The sequence below is a fragment of the Dermochelys coriacea genome, chromosome 6 (genome assembly GCF_009764565.3).
Source record: "Dermochelys coriacea isolate rDerCor1 chromosome 6, rDerCor1.pri.v4, whole genome shotgun sequence".
Lineage (NCBI taxonomy): Eukaryota > Metazoa > Chordata > Testudines > Dermochelyidae > Dermochelys > Dermochelys coriacea.
This window is the reverse complement of record NC_050073.1, coordinates 108,948,199-108,966,173: the sequence shown is the minus strand read 5'-3', so window position 1 is coordinate 108,966,173 and position 17,975 is coordinate 108,948,199. Positions and strand designations below refer to the sequence as shown.

The window sequence follows — 17,975 nt, the reverse complement described above, 5'->3', positions numbered from 1 at the left end:
GCAGGGGGTAGGGACGGGAGAGAAAAGAATGAGTCATTGGAACAGCCGGGCCGGGTTGTGCGTCAAGTGGGGGAGGGGCAGGGGGGCTGGCCTCTTTGGCCCCTGGTGGGGCCGAGCGCACCGAAATGGTGGCGGTCAGCGCCGTATACGTAGTCCTTAGAGGGCTGTCCACTTCCTTGCTTCTGTAGGCTGAGCTAGTGCACCCGCCAGGGGCTCCTTGCATCCCCCTAACCCCTGTGTGCTCGCCTCTAATACCCCTCCCTGCAGTCCCTGCCCCAGCCCTTATGCCAGGGGCTCTGTGCCTTTCCCATTCCTTCGCCTGCCTCCCTCATGGCAAGAGCTCCTTGTGCCCCTTCTCCCATGCCGCCTATTCTCCTTTCCCTGTGAGACTCTGTCTCCCCCCCCCTCTCTGCCAAATGCCAGGGCACTATGGCCCCCCTTCCCTCTAATGCCAAGGGCTCTCCTCTCCTTCCCCATACCAGACTTATTCTCCCCCTGTGCCAGGGATTCCCATGTGCCCCCTGTTCCCCTGCTCCCCCTTTCCCCCTACCCCTTTCTGTCTGGGAGATAAATCAGACTGTTAACATCTTAACTATTGGGATGATGAACACAGTTGCTGGGTTTGTTTGGTGGTTTTTTCCACCAAATGCGTCCGATGAAGTGAGCTGTAGCTCACGAAAGCTTATGCTCTAATAAATTTGTTAGTCTCTAAGGTGCCACAAGTACTCCTTTACAGTTGCTGTTGTTATGCTGGAAGGTGTTGATGGCTGCTGTCAACCAGTTCTTTGATCTCTAGAAAGTTACAAAGGTGAATACAATGAGGAGTCCATGTGGCACCTTAGAGACTACCAAATTTATTTGGGCATAAGCTTTCGTGGGCTAGCACCCACTTCATCTGATGCATTCATAAGGTGCCACAAGGACTCCTCTTGTTTTTGCTGATACAGACTAACATGGCAACCACTCTGAAGCCTGTCACAAATGTGAATGAAACTGCTGGGTTTGCAAATCAGACAGAAGGAGCTCTGCATGTCCCAGTTTTCCTCAAAATCAATAGGATTTTGGCCATTGATGCCTCTAACATTCCCTAACATTTTGGAATTGTTTGAATGCAGTGTCCAAAAGTTATTGCATTCCATATCGACAGAGAAATGTTATCACGTTCAATGTCAGGCCTCATTCTGCTCACCAATAAGAAATCCATCTAGAGTGGGGTTTAAAATGCTAACCCCAAAAACAGGCATATAGCTTCCTACCTCTGCTGCTCCCCAAGAAGAAGGCATGAACACCCAGTTCTCCCTGTCACACACATAGTTATTGTCCTTTTTGCTGCCAACTCAGTTCTGATAGGAATGTGGCACTGAGCAGGGCCCAACCCCACAAAAGGGCATGAATCTCCAATTCTCCCTGCCACATATACAGTCTCCATTACTACTAACTCTCCTCCTTACTGGAAAAACGATTAGAGCTGTCTTCAGGGTACAGGGTCTTGATTTTGATAAAAGCAAAGCCCAGGAAAAGATATAACCCTTGTTTCTTGCAGACTGTTACTATTCCTGTCACCAATACTGCTAGCTCCCTTCCTGACTGGACAGAGGCATTGAGTGGGTCCAGCTTTAGGAGTTGGGGGCTCATTTTAAAAAATATTAGTCTTGTAAAGGGCATGAAATTCTACCCATTTTCCCCTCCTCCACTCCCTCTAACCAAGTATCTCAATTGCTATCTGGTAATGCCATGTTCTCTTCCACTCCTCCTAAATGGCACCAAGCAGGGCCAGCAGTAGGGTTTTTGAAGGCTCCTAATAAAGCAGGAATTTAATATTTTTGTTATTGTATAATACAAATAATATTAAAGCAGAAAGGCATTAAATGGGCATTTTTGAGATATTATCATGGCAATTAAATATACAAATCACTTTTCTGTCTTACTGTTCTCTGCTTCCTTATAAATGCACTCAGACAACAGCAGAAGAAACCTCAGTCCTTGTCATTTGGTATGTTTTAATGATAATACTGTACAGTATTTTGAGGGATGTCTAGAGGAGCAGAGGAGAATAGGCTGGAGTGGACCACTTCAAAAATAAAATGATTAATAACAATAGCTAATAAAATACTTACAAAATTAGGTTTCCAAGCCATCTTTAAATTGGGCCATCACTGGTACAAAGTTGTCACAGACAGAGGACTCTTGTTAGACCTTTTGTGACTCTGGAATGCTCTTTTTGGTCTGGCAGAAAAAAGAACAACAGTCAAATGCAAAGGTGGCTTATAAATGTGATTTTCCTAGAAGACACAAAGGAAAAGTCAGGCTATTATTAAGGACATGATCACTGACACATTACAATGAAAAACAGGTTATTTCAGCAGCAGCAGAGCTGGAGTACAGTTACCAGAGAATGAATGTGTGTTTTTCTCAGTGCTTAGTGCTGTGTTCTAACAAGATCCTCCTACATCATGGCTGCTGCCCTAGTTATACAAGTTCTCAGTCTACTGAATAGCAAGTGTTCAGGGCAGGACACTGGCCTATAAACTGTGTATTCAGGGCTATGTTGAGCTCTGACTGAATTAGGGAGAGGTACAATAAATCCTTAGGGAAATTTTAAATGTCTCTTTGAAATGTGCACAATAAAATCATTCCCCACAAGAGGGAAAGGTTTTAAAAACTGCCTTAAAATTTAAACCCCAAACAAAGAAACGTTTCAGAGTAGCAGCCGTGTTAGTCTGTATTCGCAAAAAGAAAAGGAGTACTTGTGGTACCTTAGAGACTAACAAATTTATTAGAGCATAAGCTTTCGGCGTCCGATGAAGTGAGCTGTAGCTCACGAAAGCTTATGCTCTAATAAATTTGTTAAACAAGGAAACGTATCTCCAAAATATGTCAGACTTGGCAATTATCAGGAGGAAAAAAATAATCAGAATGTAGGATGCAAGAAAAGTACAACAGGAAACTTCTCTGCTGTGACACTATGCATGGACCTATAACTTTCTCAATGCCTCCTTTCTGTGACTTTCCTTTCATGGTAAAACACATCTGAGGTTGATAAATTACAGTACTAAAAATATGCTGCTGCCAACACCACTTCATGGTATGACAGAGGAGCAACAGAGACCTTGAATTTGCAGCATTTTGACATAATGAATAACCCTAGTGAGGTCTGATTTCACAGTCTTGAGATGCAGATTAGATCTATATTTTATAGTATAAAAAGTGACATAATTAATTTAATGGGTCTGTTTTAAAATGTTAGTCCTAATGCATACTGCAGGAATTAATCCAATATGGGTGATGTCAGAGGACATTATTTTTAGCAATCTTTATACAAAATATACAAAAATTGTGGATTCTTTGCTATTTGGGGGAGCCTAGTTTTTCATTTCATCTGATCAAAACAATCTTTTTAAATTTGATTTTAGATCTCAAGTACTTTTACTGACTGAAAGTCATTTTAATTTTGTACACTTAGAAACTATGGGCTCTGAAAAAACAGAAATCACCTTTCCCCTTTTTTAAAGTCATGCTTTAATGAGTCACAGAATTCATAGTTCAAATTGCTGGTGTGATCTTCAAAGTACAGGACACTTGTGAGCTTTGCATTTCACTGCTATAAACTAAGCAATTTATAACTATACTCCACATTTGTTGTTAAGACATTAACCCAGCTGCCTGGGTTTCTTTTTTATTTAATGGTGATTTAATTACTGACAGTAGGAAATTGTCAGCAATGAATCATTTCCCTCGAGTAAGTGTTCCCTTATAGCAGAATGCTTTATGATGATTCAGTTCAGCTTTGAATAATTCAAATTTGTTTTGTTGTCTGATCAGGTTTTGTCAAAGAATCCATCTCCTCCCCCTCCCAAAAAGTGAATACCTGCTACATATGATACAGCTAATTTTTAAAAAACAAGAATTTAATTGATATTTATATTAAGATCCAAACCCACAAAAGCATGGAAATTCTAATAATCTGAAATGGCTATAAAGTGGGATATCCATTGTTAGGCCATGTCTATACTGCAACTTTTAAGCAAGTTTGTAATCAGTTAGTAACATAGTTGGCTCTAACAATGCCACATGATTAGTAAAAAGAAAAGGAGTACTTGTGGCACTTTAGAGACTAACAAATTTATTTGAGCATAAGCTTTGATTAGTATTCAGTTATAACCAATCATGGCTGTGAAAAGCATTTTCACCATGCCAGAGTGTTAAGCTTCACACTTTTCAGAGTAACAGCCGTGTTAGTCTGTATACGCAAAAAGAAAAGGAGTACTTGTGGCACCTTAGAGACTAACAAATTTATTCACACTGTCTTTCTGTGACTGGTTTGGTGACGGTTTTTTGCACTGTGGGCAGGATTCCTATCTATGCCTGTATATCTGGTTTGGTCAGTTTGCCTTCTTCCCAGCTCTCTGTGCTGTAGGGCATCCCCGAGTGCATTGCCTTTTGTGTGGTTTTGCCTGCATATCCTCTGGACACTGTTCGTCTGAAACACATCCTCTGATAGCTGTTCAGATTTTCCCAGAATGCACTGATGCAAACATGTTGGGGAGTGTGGCAGTAGATGCGCAAACATGGCTGACTCATGCTTGTGTTGTGAGAAAAACTACCATGTGGACACAGCTGAGCTTTGTCTGTAGTAATCAGGTCAGATGGGAGGGTCACTATTCTCCTTCATACCTTGGCAATGAGAGGGGATAACTTAATTATCTAGGTGTCAGGTTTGAATATGTAAACTCTTGGGAAGCACAAGTCCACCTTCCAGCTGGGTTAACACAGTCTTGAAAATCATGCAGTTTACTGTGCAGGGGTCTTTTGGATGTCTGTTCTGCATTGACATTAAAGGTCCTGCAGCACTCAGAACAGAGGTCTACTCTGTTATACTTGACCAGAATCTCCACATCCCCCACTATTTTGCAGCTTGCTGTTTTCATCTTGTTGAGTGGATTTGGTTTGTAAAATGCCTTGGTATTTATGCTTTATAAATGTAAGCTATTTTTGTTATTTAATTAAAAAATAAACAAAATTAAAAAGGAACATGAGAACAAGAGTGTAGTAGAAGGTATATGTATAGTCAGTAAATGCATAATTTTCTAGTTATGATTACTTATTATGGTAGTGCTTAGAGGGCAGGCCACATCAAACATTGTGCTAACTGTTCGGACACATATTTGGGACAGGGACTGTCTCTTATTATATTACAACCTAAATAGACAAGACATTAAGAGGTTGAGAGAGAAAACAAAGGCAGAACAAGGTGAAGCGACTTCCTTTTTCAGAAGGTTAGAGTATACCCATTTTTTGCCAACTGCCAGGGCTGGCTCCAGACACCAGCGAACCAAGCAGGTGCCTGGGGTGGCAAATGTAAAGGGGCAGTAGGATGTCGGGCGGCAATTCAGCGGCTGCTCCCTTAGAGCATGATTCGTGCTCGGTGGCAATTTGGCGGTGGGGACGGGACTCTTCTTCGGTCGCTGGTGGCAATTCGGCGCCCACACCATCACTCCACTTCCATGTTCGGTGGCAAGGTTTTTTGTTTTGTTTTTTTTTGCTGCTTGGGGCAGCAAATATGCTGGAGCCAGGCCTGCAAAATGCAAACAGTGAGGAAAATGTGTAAATATTATATGCCAATCTCTCAGATCAGTATACAGCAAGAAAGATCAATACAACTCATGGTGATTTCTTAAATAGAGGTGTGATGCTCTTCTGGGTTGTGGCCTGACAAAACACTAAAAAATGAGCTTGGTAAACCCATGTCTAAAATAGGCATTTAACTTCCAAGGGGGCAGGGATAAAGACTACTTTTAAAGCCACTCAGCTTCACTCAAGTGTTTGTTTCTAGAGTGCCATTCCAAAATAATAGAAAAGGAGTACTTGTGGCACCTTAGAGACTAACAAATTTATTAGAGCATAAGCTTTCGTGAGCTACAGCTCACTTCATCGGATGCATTTGGTGGAAAAAACAGAGGAGAGATTTATATACACACACAGAGAACATGAAACAATGGGTTTATCATACACACTGTAAGGAGAGGTTTCAGAGTAGCAGCCGTGTTAGTCTGTATTCGCAAAAAGAAAAGGAGTACTTGTGGCACCTTAGAGACTAACAAATTTATTAGAGCATAAGCTTTCGTGAGCTACAGCTCACTTCATCGGATGCATTCATTGGATGTCCAGTTTGGCCAATGTACATGGCAGAGGGGCATTGCTGGCACATGATGGCATATATCACATTGGTAGATGCGCAGGTGAACGAGCCTCTGATAGTGTGGCTGATGTGATTAGGCCCTATGATGGTATCCCCTGAATAGATATGTGGACAGAGTTGGCAACGGGCTTTGTTGCAAGGATAGGTTCCTGGGTTAGTGGTTCTGTTGTGTGGTGTGTGGTTGCTGGTGAGTATTTGCTTCAGATTGGGGGGCTGTCTGTAAGCAAGGACTGGTCTGTCTCCCAAGATCTGTGAGAGTGATGGCTCGTCCTTCAGGATAGGTTGTAGATCCTTGATGATGCGTTGGAGAGGTTTTAGTTGGGGGCTGAAGGTGATGGCTACCAATGTGATATATGCCATCATGTGCCAGCAATGCCCCTCTGCCATGTACATTGGCCAAACTGGACAGTCTCTACGTAAAAGAATGAATGGACACAAATCAGACGTCAAGAATTATAACATTCAAAAACCAGTTGGAGAACACTTCAATCTCTCTGGTCACTCGATCACAGACCTAAGAGTGGCTATACTTCAACAAAAAAGCTTCAAAAACAGACTCCAACGAGAGACTGCTGAATTGGAATTAATTTGCAAACTGGATACAATTAATTTAGGCTTGAATAGAGACTGGGAATGGATGAGTCATTACACAAAGTAAAACTATTTCCCCATGGTATTTCTCCCTCCCACCCCACCCCCCACTGTTCCTCTGATATTCTTGTTAACTGCTGGAATTAGCCTACCTTGCTTGTCACCATGAAAGGTTTTCCTCCTTTCCCCCCCCTGCTGCTGGTGATGGCTTATCTTAAGTGATCACTCTCCTTACAGTGTAGCAGCCGTGTTAGTCTGTATTTGCAAAAAGAAAAGGAGTACTTGTGGCACCTTAGAGACTAACAAATTTATTAGAGCATAAGCTTTGTAATGCATCCGATGAAGTGAGCTGTAGCTCACGAAAGCTTATGCTCTAATAAATTTGTTAGTCTCTAAGGTGCCACAAGTACTCCTTTTCTTTTTTCTCCTTACAGTGTGTATGATAAACCCATTGTTTCATGTTCTCTGTGTGTGTATATAAATCTCTCCTCTGTTTTTTCCACCAAATGCATCCGATGAAGTGAGCTGTAGCTCACGAAAGCTTATGCTCTAATAAATTTGTTAGTCTCTAAGGTGCCACAAGTACTCCTTTTCTTTTTGCGAATACAGACTAACACAGCTGCTACTCTGATTCCAAAATAATGTTTACAGTGTTGTTGTAGCTGTGTCAGCCACAGAGACAAGGTAGATGAGGTAATATCTTTTAGTGGACCAACTTCTGCTAGTGAAAGAACAAGCTTTCGAGCTTATACAGAGGTCTTCTCTGTGTCATTCCAAAATAATGTTAGCATTTGAATAGTTCCAACTAGGCTTTGAAGTTAACTTCTCATTAAGGACAGAGTTCACTCCACGGCCATTGCTGTTATCTAGCTAGTCACAATTTTCTGCAGTGCTGAGATAAAGGTGGTGGAAGATGTAAAAAAAACATGTGTTTGTGACATAAAGGCAGTTGTGAATTAATACATAGGCCCATGGGACCCCGGCCAATTTGGGGGCCCTCGCAGGAGCACTGGAACCTGGGTAGAAGTGTGGGGGGCACATATGCCAGAACTGTGGCCCTGCCCCCTGCTCCTCCTCTTCCACTTTGGCCTCTGGCCTGGCCAGGGGGCCTGAGCCGGCCCGTGGTAAGAGCCTCCCAGGGAGCCTGGGTTACTGTGAGGAGCCCTGGACGCTCCACTTGCCGTTGTCAGGGGGTGGGGAGGCCCAAGAGCAGCCACCGGCCCGTGTCCCTGCCCTCCGGGGCGTGCCACCCAGCCCAGGTGAAGGGCCCAGGGCTCCCCACTAGGGTTGCCAATTGTCTAATCGCATAAACCCAAACACCCTTGCCCTGCCCTACCCCTTCTCTGAGGCCCCACCCCTTCTCCAAGGCCCCACCCTTGCTCACTCTATCCCTCCACCCTCTGTTGCTCGTTCTCCCCCACCTCACTCACTTTCACCAGGCTGGGGCAGGGGATTGGAATGCGGGAGGGGGTGCAGACTCTGGGTTGGGGGGTTAGGTTATCTCAATAATGTATTAGTTAGCTAATGTTATTCTCAATATGATAATTTTATTTCAAAGCGAGATTGGATTTCTACGTGTTTACCCATTATTTTGAGTATTAGTTTGCTAGCTACAGAGCAACAACAATGAATAGCTTTAAACTTTAAACCTTCATACTTAAATGCCTAATTAATCATAATTAAATGTTATGTTTTTACCCTATAGCTGGGTCACCTGCAGAATGTTGTTGCTCTTGGCTTCCTTTCTTTTAAATCTGTATTTCAGCTGGCTCTTGCTTCTCTGAGCAACTCCGGGTTCTTTTTTAAGAACTCATGAAAGTCTGCACAGGATATTGAAGTTCAATTGCACCTGCAGCTCTGCTTTCACGATGCTATCACTCAGTCTGTTTCTGTCCTTGTTCCACAATTGTGCCATCAAACTTTTTCGCAGTAGGCATTGGATACAGGAATGGACAGTGCAAAAGAGAGCAATTTTAACATTTGGCTGTCACTGCTCTGTGGCATTTATCTGAAAACCTCAACCCCTCTCTGATCTGTTTTCTGCCCCTTTGAGACAATCTCTTCCCTTGATTGCTGTAAAATACAGTAGTTATCAAACAGTAAGTCAATGTCAATCTCGATGCAGAGTGCTGTAGCAAGAGTCTTAAAATCGGACCATTTCATTTCGTTGTCAAGTGAGAGCACTGCCATTTCTCCAGGTATTCAGTGCACTATGTCAATGTCTTATCTGCTTCCTCTCTGAATTTTATGTTGTCAGATGGAGAGACGATGCCCAAAATGCCTTTGGCTGATCTTCCATAGCATTTGTCCTCTCTTCTTCTCTTTAGTTGAGCAGAAAGTAAACATAACAAAGAGGAAGAGACTCATGTTCTTCCTCACTGAATGCATCCCACACAATCTTGATACATTCTTCTTCCCCCTCTGACAAAAAGTATTCCCTCAATGCTGGTCAGCTTTGTAGTACTCATTCAATAGCGGGCAGAAGTGACAGCTACCTTGTTGGTATGTGCCTATGCACATCTTTGTATTCCATTTCAACAAACTAAAAAAATGACATAAGAGACTGTCTTCTTGGCCGAGGAGGAAAATGAGCTGTATACTTTGAGGGTAAGTGTTTCTACATCAAAACTCAATGCCCTCACATCCCATTTTTGAGGCAATTGTGGATTTCGTGACATTTGCACCCCACTTGTATCAGTCGGTCAGTAAGCTGTTTGAGTTTCTGATACACTGACCTGTGTTTCCCAAACTTCACAGAGGCATCGTCAGCCACATAAGAAGACACGTTGTTAATTCTGAGACCATTCTCCTGTAGAATATTGGAGATCCCTGTCACAATTGCCTCACTTGTCCCATCATTGTCATTATAAAAATCAAGCAAGCCATGCTTAATTCCCTCTGTCACAAAGAAATAACACATGGTTACCAGAAAGAATGTCTTATTTTCCTTGTTGGATCCAACTGAAAAAATATGTGCTCCATCCAAGTCCTTAAGCAAAAGTTCTTGTGATTTTGGTGCCCAAACACGGTCTGTTAGGCTGGTTGCTTTCATCCGTCCAGAAGACATTTTTCTCACAATTTCAGAATCAAGTAAAAATCTTGGAAGCATTTTGTTTGCACAGTCTTGGCTTGCATAACTTAAATGGTGCGAAATACTGTGGTAAACTTACCCCACTTCAGCCATGGTCAGCAGATTTTCTTGGGATGAACCTCTTTTGGTAAAAAAAACCTATTGATTTGTGGTGTTCTTTTCTGTTGTTTCTCTGATTCCTTGTGTTTTGTGCTCTCTGCATGGCTGGTCACTGCTCGTCTTCCCTCGTATTTCACTGAAACCCCTTGATGACATAGAATGCATTCTGCTGTAACCGTGTTGATTTTGCGAAGCCAGTTTTTGAATGCATTTTATTTGCACCATTCGTCATTAAAACAGCAAAAATACTTTTTCTTTTTCACTGTGCCACTGTTCGAATGCCCCTGATCGTCATCATTCATGTTTTGAGTTTTTATTTTGAACTGTTAGCTAAATGATCTGACTGCCTGTTCTCTGCTTACTGCACAGTAATTCATCTATGGAAAAAAAACAACACCTGTATAGGTCCTATTTCTGCTCCTTCTCCAAGTTATACGTACTTGAGTAGTCTGCTTGCAGGGAAGAAAGGCTAATATAGGAGGAATTGGTTAAGCAGGCATTGATTTGATGGGAAAATTGTGAAAAGCTAAAGGGCTTTCAATATTTCATCACCTGATAATTAAGTACATCCACTCACCAACACAATTTCACAACAACTGCCTGATAATATAATCCTCTGCTAACTTTTAATGGATCCTTTGGTAGAATACTGGGGGATCAAAGAATCTCTTTGCAAGCAAAAATATAGAGAGAAGGTCTGGAAGGCGACATGCTTACATAGAAGCCAGGATGCAGCAGAGGGAGCAGGGTCCTGTGGAGAGAGGTGTGTGGGGGCCCAAAAGTTCTTTGCGCCCAGGGCCCCAATAAATCTTAATCCACCTCTGCATAAAGGTTTTTGCTTCTTGTTTGATATATAGAGAAGATCGGAACTTTCTGTTACATTTTTTTCTGCTTATTTTTCACCTTAGAAATATCCAGGGCTCAAGTCTGGACTTTCTTTGTTTAGCTGGATGTCTTCTTGAAGGGCTCCTCTGTATACTGAGAAGTTTCTCATCTTGGAAAAGAGATGACTAAGGGGGGATATGATAGAGGTCTATAAAATCATGACTGGTGTGGAGAAAGTAAATAAGGAAGCGTTATTTACTCCTTCTCATAACACAAGAACTAGGTGGCACCAAATGAAATTAATAGGCGGCAGGTTTAAAACAAACAAAAGGAAATATTTCTTCACACAACATACAGTCCACCTGTGGAACTCTTTGCCAGAGGATGTTGTGAAGGCCAAGACTATAACAGAGTTCCAAAAAAAAAACTAGATAAATTCATGGAACACAGTAGGTCCATCAATGGCTATTAGCCAGGATGGGCAGGGATGGTATCCCTAGCCCCTGTTGCCAGAAGCTGAGAATGAGCGACAGGAAATGGATGACTTGATGATTACCTGTTGTATTCATTCCCTTTGGGGCACCTGGCATTGGCCACTGTCAGAAGACATGATCCTGGGATAGATGAACCTCTGGTCTGACCCAGTATGGCTGTTCTTATGTTCTTATGTTCTCACATCTTAACTGAAGGGGCAAGAATGTTAAATCTTTGGCAAAGATCAGTTAACCTTCAGGTTATATGAATCAGTGGTAATTACATCTTGAAAAGCAAACCCACAAGGTAACTGCACTAGAATTGCAATTATTAATTAATTGCAATAATAATAAGGGTACTATAATTACAGTACCCTTACTATAAAATGTGACCAAAAAGCTCAAAGTATCTCTTAATGAACAAACGACCATGGCCATCTGTAGAATGTATGTGTGACTTTCATATGCAACGATAACCCAGCCCAGAAAAGATTTGTGTGTAGTTCTTCAGAAAGGGATGCAAGGTTTTAAGGAACTGGCTGTTGCCCCAAGCTGTGTTTGACCTTCATGGTAGAGCTGACATTAGTTTAGAGACACTTAGGGCTCATCTGTGCGACAATATTAATGATGGTGGAGGACCTGTTTACAACATAGTGTTGCTATACTACAGTCCAAAAATAGTTATGCCTTGTAGAGCAGACAAGACCTGATCAACACCTGACAAGGAGAAGAAACAGGAGACAGATATTTTTTGATGCAGGACTTTTAGTTCTATACTATAGTCCATGGCAGGGGAGAGGAAGATTGTGAATATTTTAAGATAGATTTCTCAGTATGGCTGTGACCGATTTTCTGTTACTGATTGATTGAAAAGGAAGGTACCTGGGCTTTATAAGGCAAAGAAGAGAGGACAGGAGAATGAGATTTCCTGGGAAAAGACAGTCAAGAGCAGCAGGAAAGTGCTGCTGGAGACAGAGAAGCAGCAGGGGAGTGGCTTAAGGTAGGGAAAGAGCTCCTGAGAGGCTGAAGGAAGCAGCTGAGTAGTTGGGGCCAAGCTCCTCAGAGAAGTATTTGGGGAAGCCTTCGGAAAGTAGTGGCCTGAAAGTCCAGAGGCCACAGGCCCATGAAGAGGAACTTGGGTAACTACTGTGACTAAGGGGGAAAGAGTGAGGAGCAGCCAGGGAGGGTAGAAATCCTGTGTTTAGTTGGGTACTTTTGAAGTCAGAGAAGAAAGATAGAGCTCAAAGAGGAGGGAATGAGACTGGTGTAAAAGAGAGTGTGCTCATTGAAGCTACTGTATATTAATAAGATATATAATAAGATTAATAAGAATCCTCAAGAAGATGTGTTGTTATATGACTCAGTCATCGGTGGACTTATTGATCAGCTCCTGGGTGAAGGGAAACTGAGGCAGGGTGCTGCAAAGCCACCTGAGACCAGAAGGCAGTGCTCCAGAATAGGCACACCCATTTACAATGGCCTTGTTGTGTCTTTGCTCTGTACACAACATTAACAATATGAGAAAGCCCCAGGAACACAGATTCCAAATAACAATGCGTATTAACTCTATACAAATATACAGAGCCTTACTACACAGAAATACTGTTGCTCTAGCAGGGTTTTAGTGGTTACTGCACTAGAAAGTCAGGGAGGCCCACTAGAGGGCTCTCAAACTTTTTAAAGGGATACTACCCAATCTATGCATTAAAGGCATTTAAGGGTATGTCTACACAGGGATAAAAATCCCGCAGCTGGCCCAGGTCAGCTGACTCGGGCTTGAGCTCCGGGGATGAAAAATCACTGTGTAGATGTTTGGGCTCAGGCTAGGGCTGGAGCCTGAGCTCTTGGAATGGCTTTTCTCTCCCCATCCCCACTCACATGGGTTCGGTCCTGGTTCTTTGTTGTGATGCTGGATTTCCGGGTGGCAAAGGCAGGCCAGGGGGCAGTCCAGAGCAGTTGTCAAGTTTGCGTGGGTGGTCGGGTAGCCTGGAGGTCGATCAGTATCAGAGGGAGTCTAGGGCAATGATTGAAATTCTCCCAGGGGTCAGTAGGGGGAAGATCCAATCCACAGGGCCGAGTCAGTGGGTTAGGGAGGTGAGGCAGCAAGGCAGGGTCAGGCAAAACAGCAGGCTAGCAAGATAGGGTCAGGCAAAGCAGTCTAGGCACCAACCAGCAGGCAATGGTCTGTCACTCAGACAGCTTCTGCTTCCTGTTGGGGCCATTATATAGTCCAGATATCCAATAAGATTGCTGCCTACCTGTCCAATCAGGCACCTAGGGTGTGGCTGCTGTGGGTTTGTAGGTCAGGTGTCGTGATTGAGGGCACCACTGTGGTGCAATGGCTAAGGGTGCCACCAAAAGACCTTGCAGATCTGGGTTCAATGCTCGGGTCCTGAGATCCTTAGGGGGCTGAAGTTTTGGACTTGTCCAGATGGACTCTATTAAAGGCTCTGACTACTTTGGGAGCATGCATATAATGGGCTGGTAGTTCCCAGGACCACTCTTCCAGCCTGTACCCTTCCCAGTCAATGAGGTTCTATATCTTCCTTCTTCATATCTAGGGCTCTGTCTACACTGCAGTGTAAACCCAGGGTTCAAACTAAGGCTCAAGCCTAATCCCCCTTCTGTCTACACACAAATCATACTAACCCACAACTCAGACCCAGGGTTCAAGCCCTATTGCTTTGCTATGTAGATGGATACTGCACTGGCCTCATGCTCTGGGCGTCTGACAAAGTATTCCACAATCTCACAGGCTGACTTTTGTGTGAACTTACCCTTTGATTCAGTGTTGGAAATTTGGAGAGTCTGGGTGAAGGGGTCATTTGATAGGGTGGAATGTATGCTCATGAACAAATTGGATAATGATGATCCTCCAAGGAAGTGATTGCGTTTCAGGATGTAGGGAGGTTCCTCTTCAGGTCCCTTAGGATCATTGGCATATTCTCCTTTGCAGGATAAAGCATCTGCCTTACCATTGTGGAAGCCAAGTGATGGTAAAATTGAACCTAGAAAAAAAGATATCCCAGCATAGCTATGGTTGCATTAGGGCTTTATCAGAGCACAGGTATTCTAGATTTTTGTGGTCAGTAAACACCTGAACTGGATGTCTAGCTCCTTAATGCCTTCAAGTTCTAAAAGCCGCTTTTATGGCAAGTAGCTCCTTGTCCAAAATTTCATAACTGTGCTTGGCACACAGGGATGAACTTCTTGGTTGAGGCCCTGTTTCTGGGACAGCACTGCCCCGAGGCTGACGTTGGAAGCACTGGTTTCCAGGAAGAATGGCTGACCTGGGTTGGGATGTGTGAGGATGGGTGCAGAGGTGAACACTGCTGTCAGGTGATTGAAGGGTTTTCACAGCAGAGAGGTTATGGGGGGGTCAGGATTTGGGAGCAGTCCCCTATAAAACATCTGTACAAATTCTCAAATCCAATGAAGGGCTGAATTTCTTAAATGCTTTGTGGTGTTGCTGAATCGCAAACCACTTCCACCTTCCAGGGGTCCATGTAGACCCCTCAGTGAACAGAATTTAGCTTAACAGTTCCATGGTGGATGCATTTCTCTGGCTTAGCATAGAGCCTGAGTCTATGGCGGAGTCTTTCTAGGACCTTGCACACATTCTGATTGTGCATAGGCTGGTCTTCAGAGTAAATTATCTGTGTACCAATAGCTGTTTGCTGATATTGTCACTAACATCACAGAAGAGATGCTTATATCTTGTTAGGCCTTCTCTTGCTCTTTTTTCCCAAGGTTCATGTGAATCTACCTTCAACCCCTCTTTCTAAAACTCATCAAAAGTTTGTTGCTTTTGGCAAATTTGCGCTATTGTCTCATGAATCTGCTGAATATAAACCCCAATATTGTACATCTTGGTTTGAAGAATGTCAAACAACACCGCTGTCACTTCAGTCATGTTGCTGTAGAGGAAAAGAACATAAGAATGGCCATACTGAGTCAGATCAAAGGTCCATCTAGCCTAGTATCCTGTCTTCCAACAGTGGTCAATGCCAGATGCCCCAGAGGGAATGAATGGAACAGGTAATCAAGTGATTCATTCCCTGTCTCCCATTCCCAGCTTCTGGCAAACAGATGCTAGGGACACCATCTCTGCCCATTCTGGCTAATAGCCATTGATTGTCCTATCCTCCATGAATTTATCTAGTTCTTTTTTGAACCCTGTTATAATCTTGGCCTTCACAACATCTTCTGGCAAAGAGTTCCACAGGTTGACTGTGTGTTGTGTGAAGAAATACTTCCTTTTGTTTGTTTTAAACCTGCTGCCTATTCATTTCATTTGGTGCCACCTAGTTCTTGTGTTTTGAGAAGGAGTAAATAACGCTTCCTTATTTACTTTCTCCACACCAGTCATGATTTTATAGATCTCAATCATATCCCCCGTTAGTCGTCTCTTTTCCAAGGTGAAAAGTCCCAGTCTTATTAATCTCTCATCATATGGAAGCCGTTCCATACCCCTAATCATTTTGGTTGCCATTTTCTGAACTGTTTCCAATTCCAATATATCTTTCTTGAGATGCGGCAACCACATCTGCATGCAGTATTCAAGACGTGGGCGTACCATGGATTTATATAGAGGCAATATGATATTTTTTGTCTTATTATCTATCCCTTTCTTAATGATTCCCAACATTTGTTCCCCTTTTTGACTGCTGCTGCACATTGAGTGGATGTTTTCAGAGAACTATCCACAATGATTCCAAGATCTCTTTTTTGAATGTGTGACAAAGTTCCTCCTCTGCCTTGGTGGGTCCTGTGCTTTTTGACAGATTTGCTCACCTCAGAGGTTCACGGCAGCCCACAGTTTGGCCGCTTCTGCTAGAGGCTCAAATCTGCCATTCACTGAGCTAATCTCATCACTGGCTAGCATGGGGGAAATGGAGAACAATCTCCGCAGTCTCTGTTGTCTCACCTAGTGGGTCGGGAACAGGCCAGATCCCTTTCCAAATTAGACCTTCCCTTCTGGTGTTGCTGACAGACCTGGTCAACTCCTCCTGTGTCTGATCAGGAGTTGGGGGTATGGGGGGAACCCAGGCCCGCCCTCTACACCGGGTTCCAGCCCAGGGCCCTGTGGATAGCAGCTGTCTATGTCTCCTGTATCAGCTGTGTGACCGCTACAACTCCCTGGGCTACTTCCCCATGACCTCCCCCCCCCAGCACCTTCTTTATCCTCACTGCAGGATCTTCCTCCTGAAGCCTGATCACGCTTGTACTCCTCAGTCCTCCAGCAGCACTCCTTCTCACTCTCTGCTCCTTGCACGCCCCCCCACTAACTGATGGGAGGTCTTTTTTAGACTAGGTGTCCTGATTAGTTTGCCTGCCATAATTGATTCTAGTATGTTCTTAATTGGCTCCCGGTGTCTTAATTAGCTTGCCTGTCTTAATTGGTTCTAACAGGTTCCTGATTGCCCTAGTGCAGCCCCTACTCTGATCACTCAGGGAACAGAAAACTATTCATCCAGCGCCCAGTATATTTGCCTTCCACCAGACTCCTGTACCCCACTGGTCTGGGTCTGTCACAAGTGGTAACAGTTAATTTAGATCCCATTATTTTATATGTATAGTTGGGATTATGTTTTCCAATGTGCATTACTTTGCATTTATCAACATTGAATTTAATCTGCCATTTTATTGCCCAGTCACCCAGTTTTGAGAGATCCTTTTGTAGCTCTTCACAGTCTGCCTGGGACTTAACTATCTTGAGTAGTTTTGTATCATCTTCAAATTTTGCCACCTCACTGTTTACCCTTCTTTCCAGATCATTTATGAATATGTTGAATAGGTCCCAGTACAGACCCCTGGTGGACACCACTATTTACCTCTCTCCATTCTGAAAACTGACCATTTATTCCTACCCTTTGTTTCTTAAATTTTAACCAGTTACTGATCCATGAGAGGACCTTCCCTCTTATCCCATGACAGCTTACTTTGTTTAAGAGCCTTTGGTGAGGGACCTTGTCAAAGGCTTTCTGAAAATCTAAGTATACTATATCCACTGGATCTGCCTTGTCCACGTGCTTGTTGACCCCCTTAAAGAATTCTAGTAGATTTGTGAGGCATGATTTCCCTTCACAAAATCCATATTGACTCTTCCCCAACAAATTATGTTCATCTATATGTCTGACAATTTTGTTTTTTATTATAGTTTCAACTAGTTTGCCTGGTACTGAAGTCAAGCTTACGGCCTGTAATTGCCAGGATCGTCTCTGGAGCCCTTTTTAAAAATTGGCATCACATTAGCTATCCTCCAGTCATTTGGTACAGAAGCTGATTTAAATGATAGGTTACAGACAGTTAGTAGTTCTGCAATTTCACATTTGAGTTCCTTCAGAACTCTTGGAAACACAAACTGAAAATCATCAAGCATGGTCAGAAAACCCTTGGTTGACAATTTTGTACCACACTTTTGAAGAATTCAAACAGAGGTTCTCCGCTCTGCTTTATGGCTTGTACAAGCCTCGAATGAAAATTTAACCTTGTGGTACAAATAGAAGGCAGTCTCCATTTAACTGTGTTTTGAAGAAGTTCAGCCCTGGAGATTGAGAGAAAAACGTAGCTGTTCCTTCTAAATTTCTGAAGAAAATCCAGCATTCTCTGATATTGTTTGCTGCAAAACTGAGGACAAGATTTAAAACATGAGTGTAGCAATGAACAAAAAGTGCACAGGGAAACTTTTTATAAA

At 43.1% G+C, this 17,975-nt stretch overlaps 1 protein-coding gene across 4 annotated transcripts in view; it reads left to right on the top strand.

The window, feature by feature from the left end:
* The first annotated feature begins 7,745 nt into the window (after nt 1-7,745).
* The window catches only part of LOC119857420 (exocyst complex component 3-like protein 2), a 101,208-nt gene continuing 90,978 nt past the window's right edge, over nt 7,746-17,975 (top strand). For 2 of the 4 annotated variants that reach the window (XM_043515831.1, XM_043515824.1), the window contains exon 1: nt 7,746-7,810. The gene's annotated coding sequence lies outside the window, so the exon portion shown is untranslated. Of the gene's footprint in view, nt 7,915-17,975 lie in introns of all 4 variants that reach the window. The other 2 variants (XM_043515832.1, XM_043515825.1) reach the window with 1 other exon arrangement.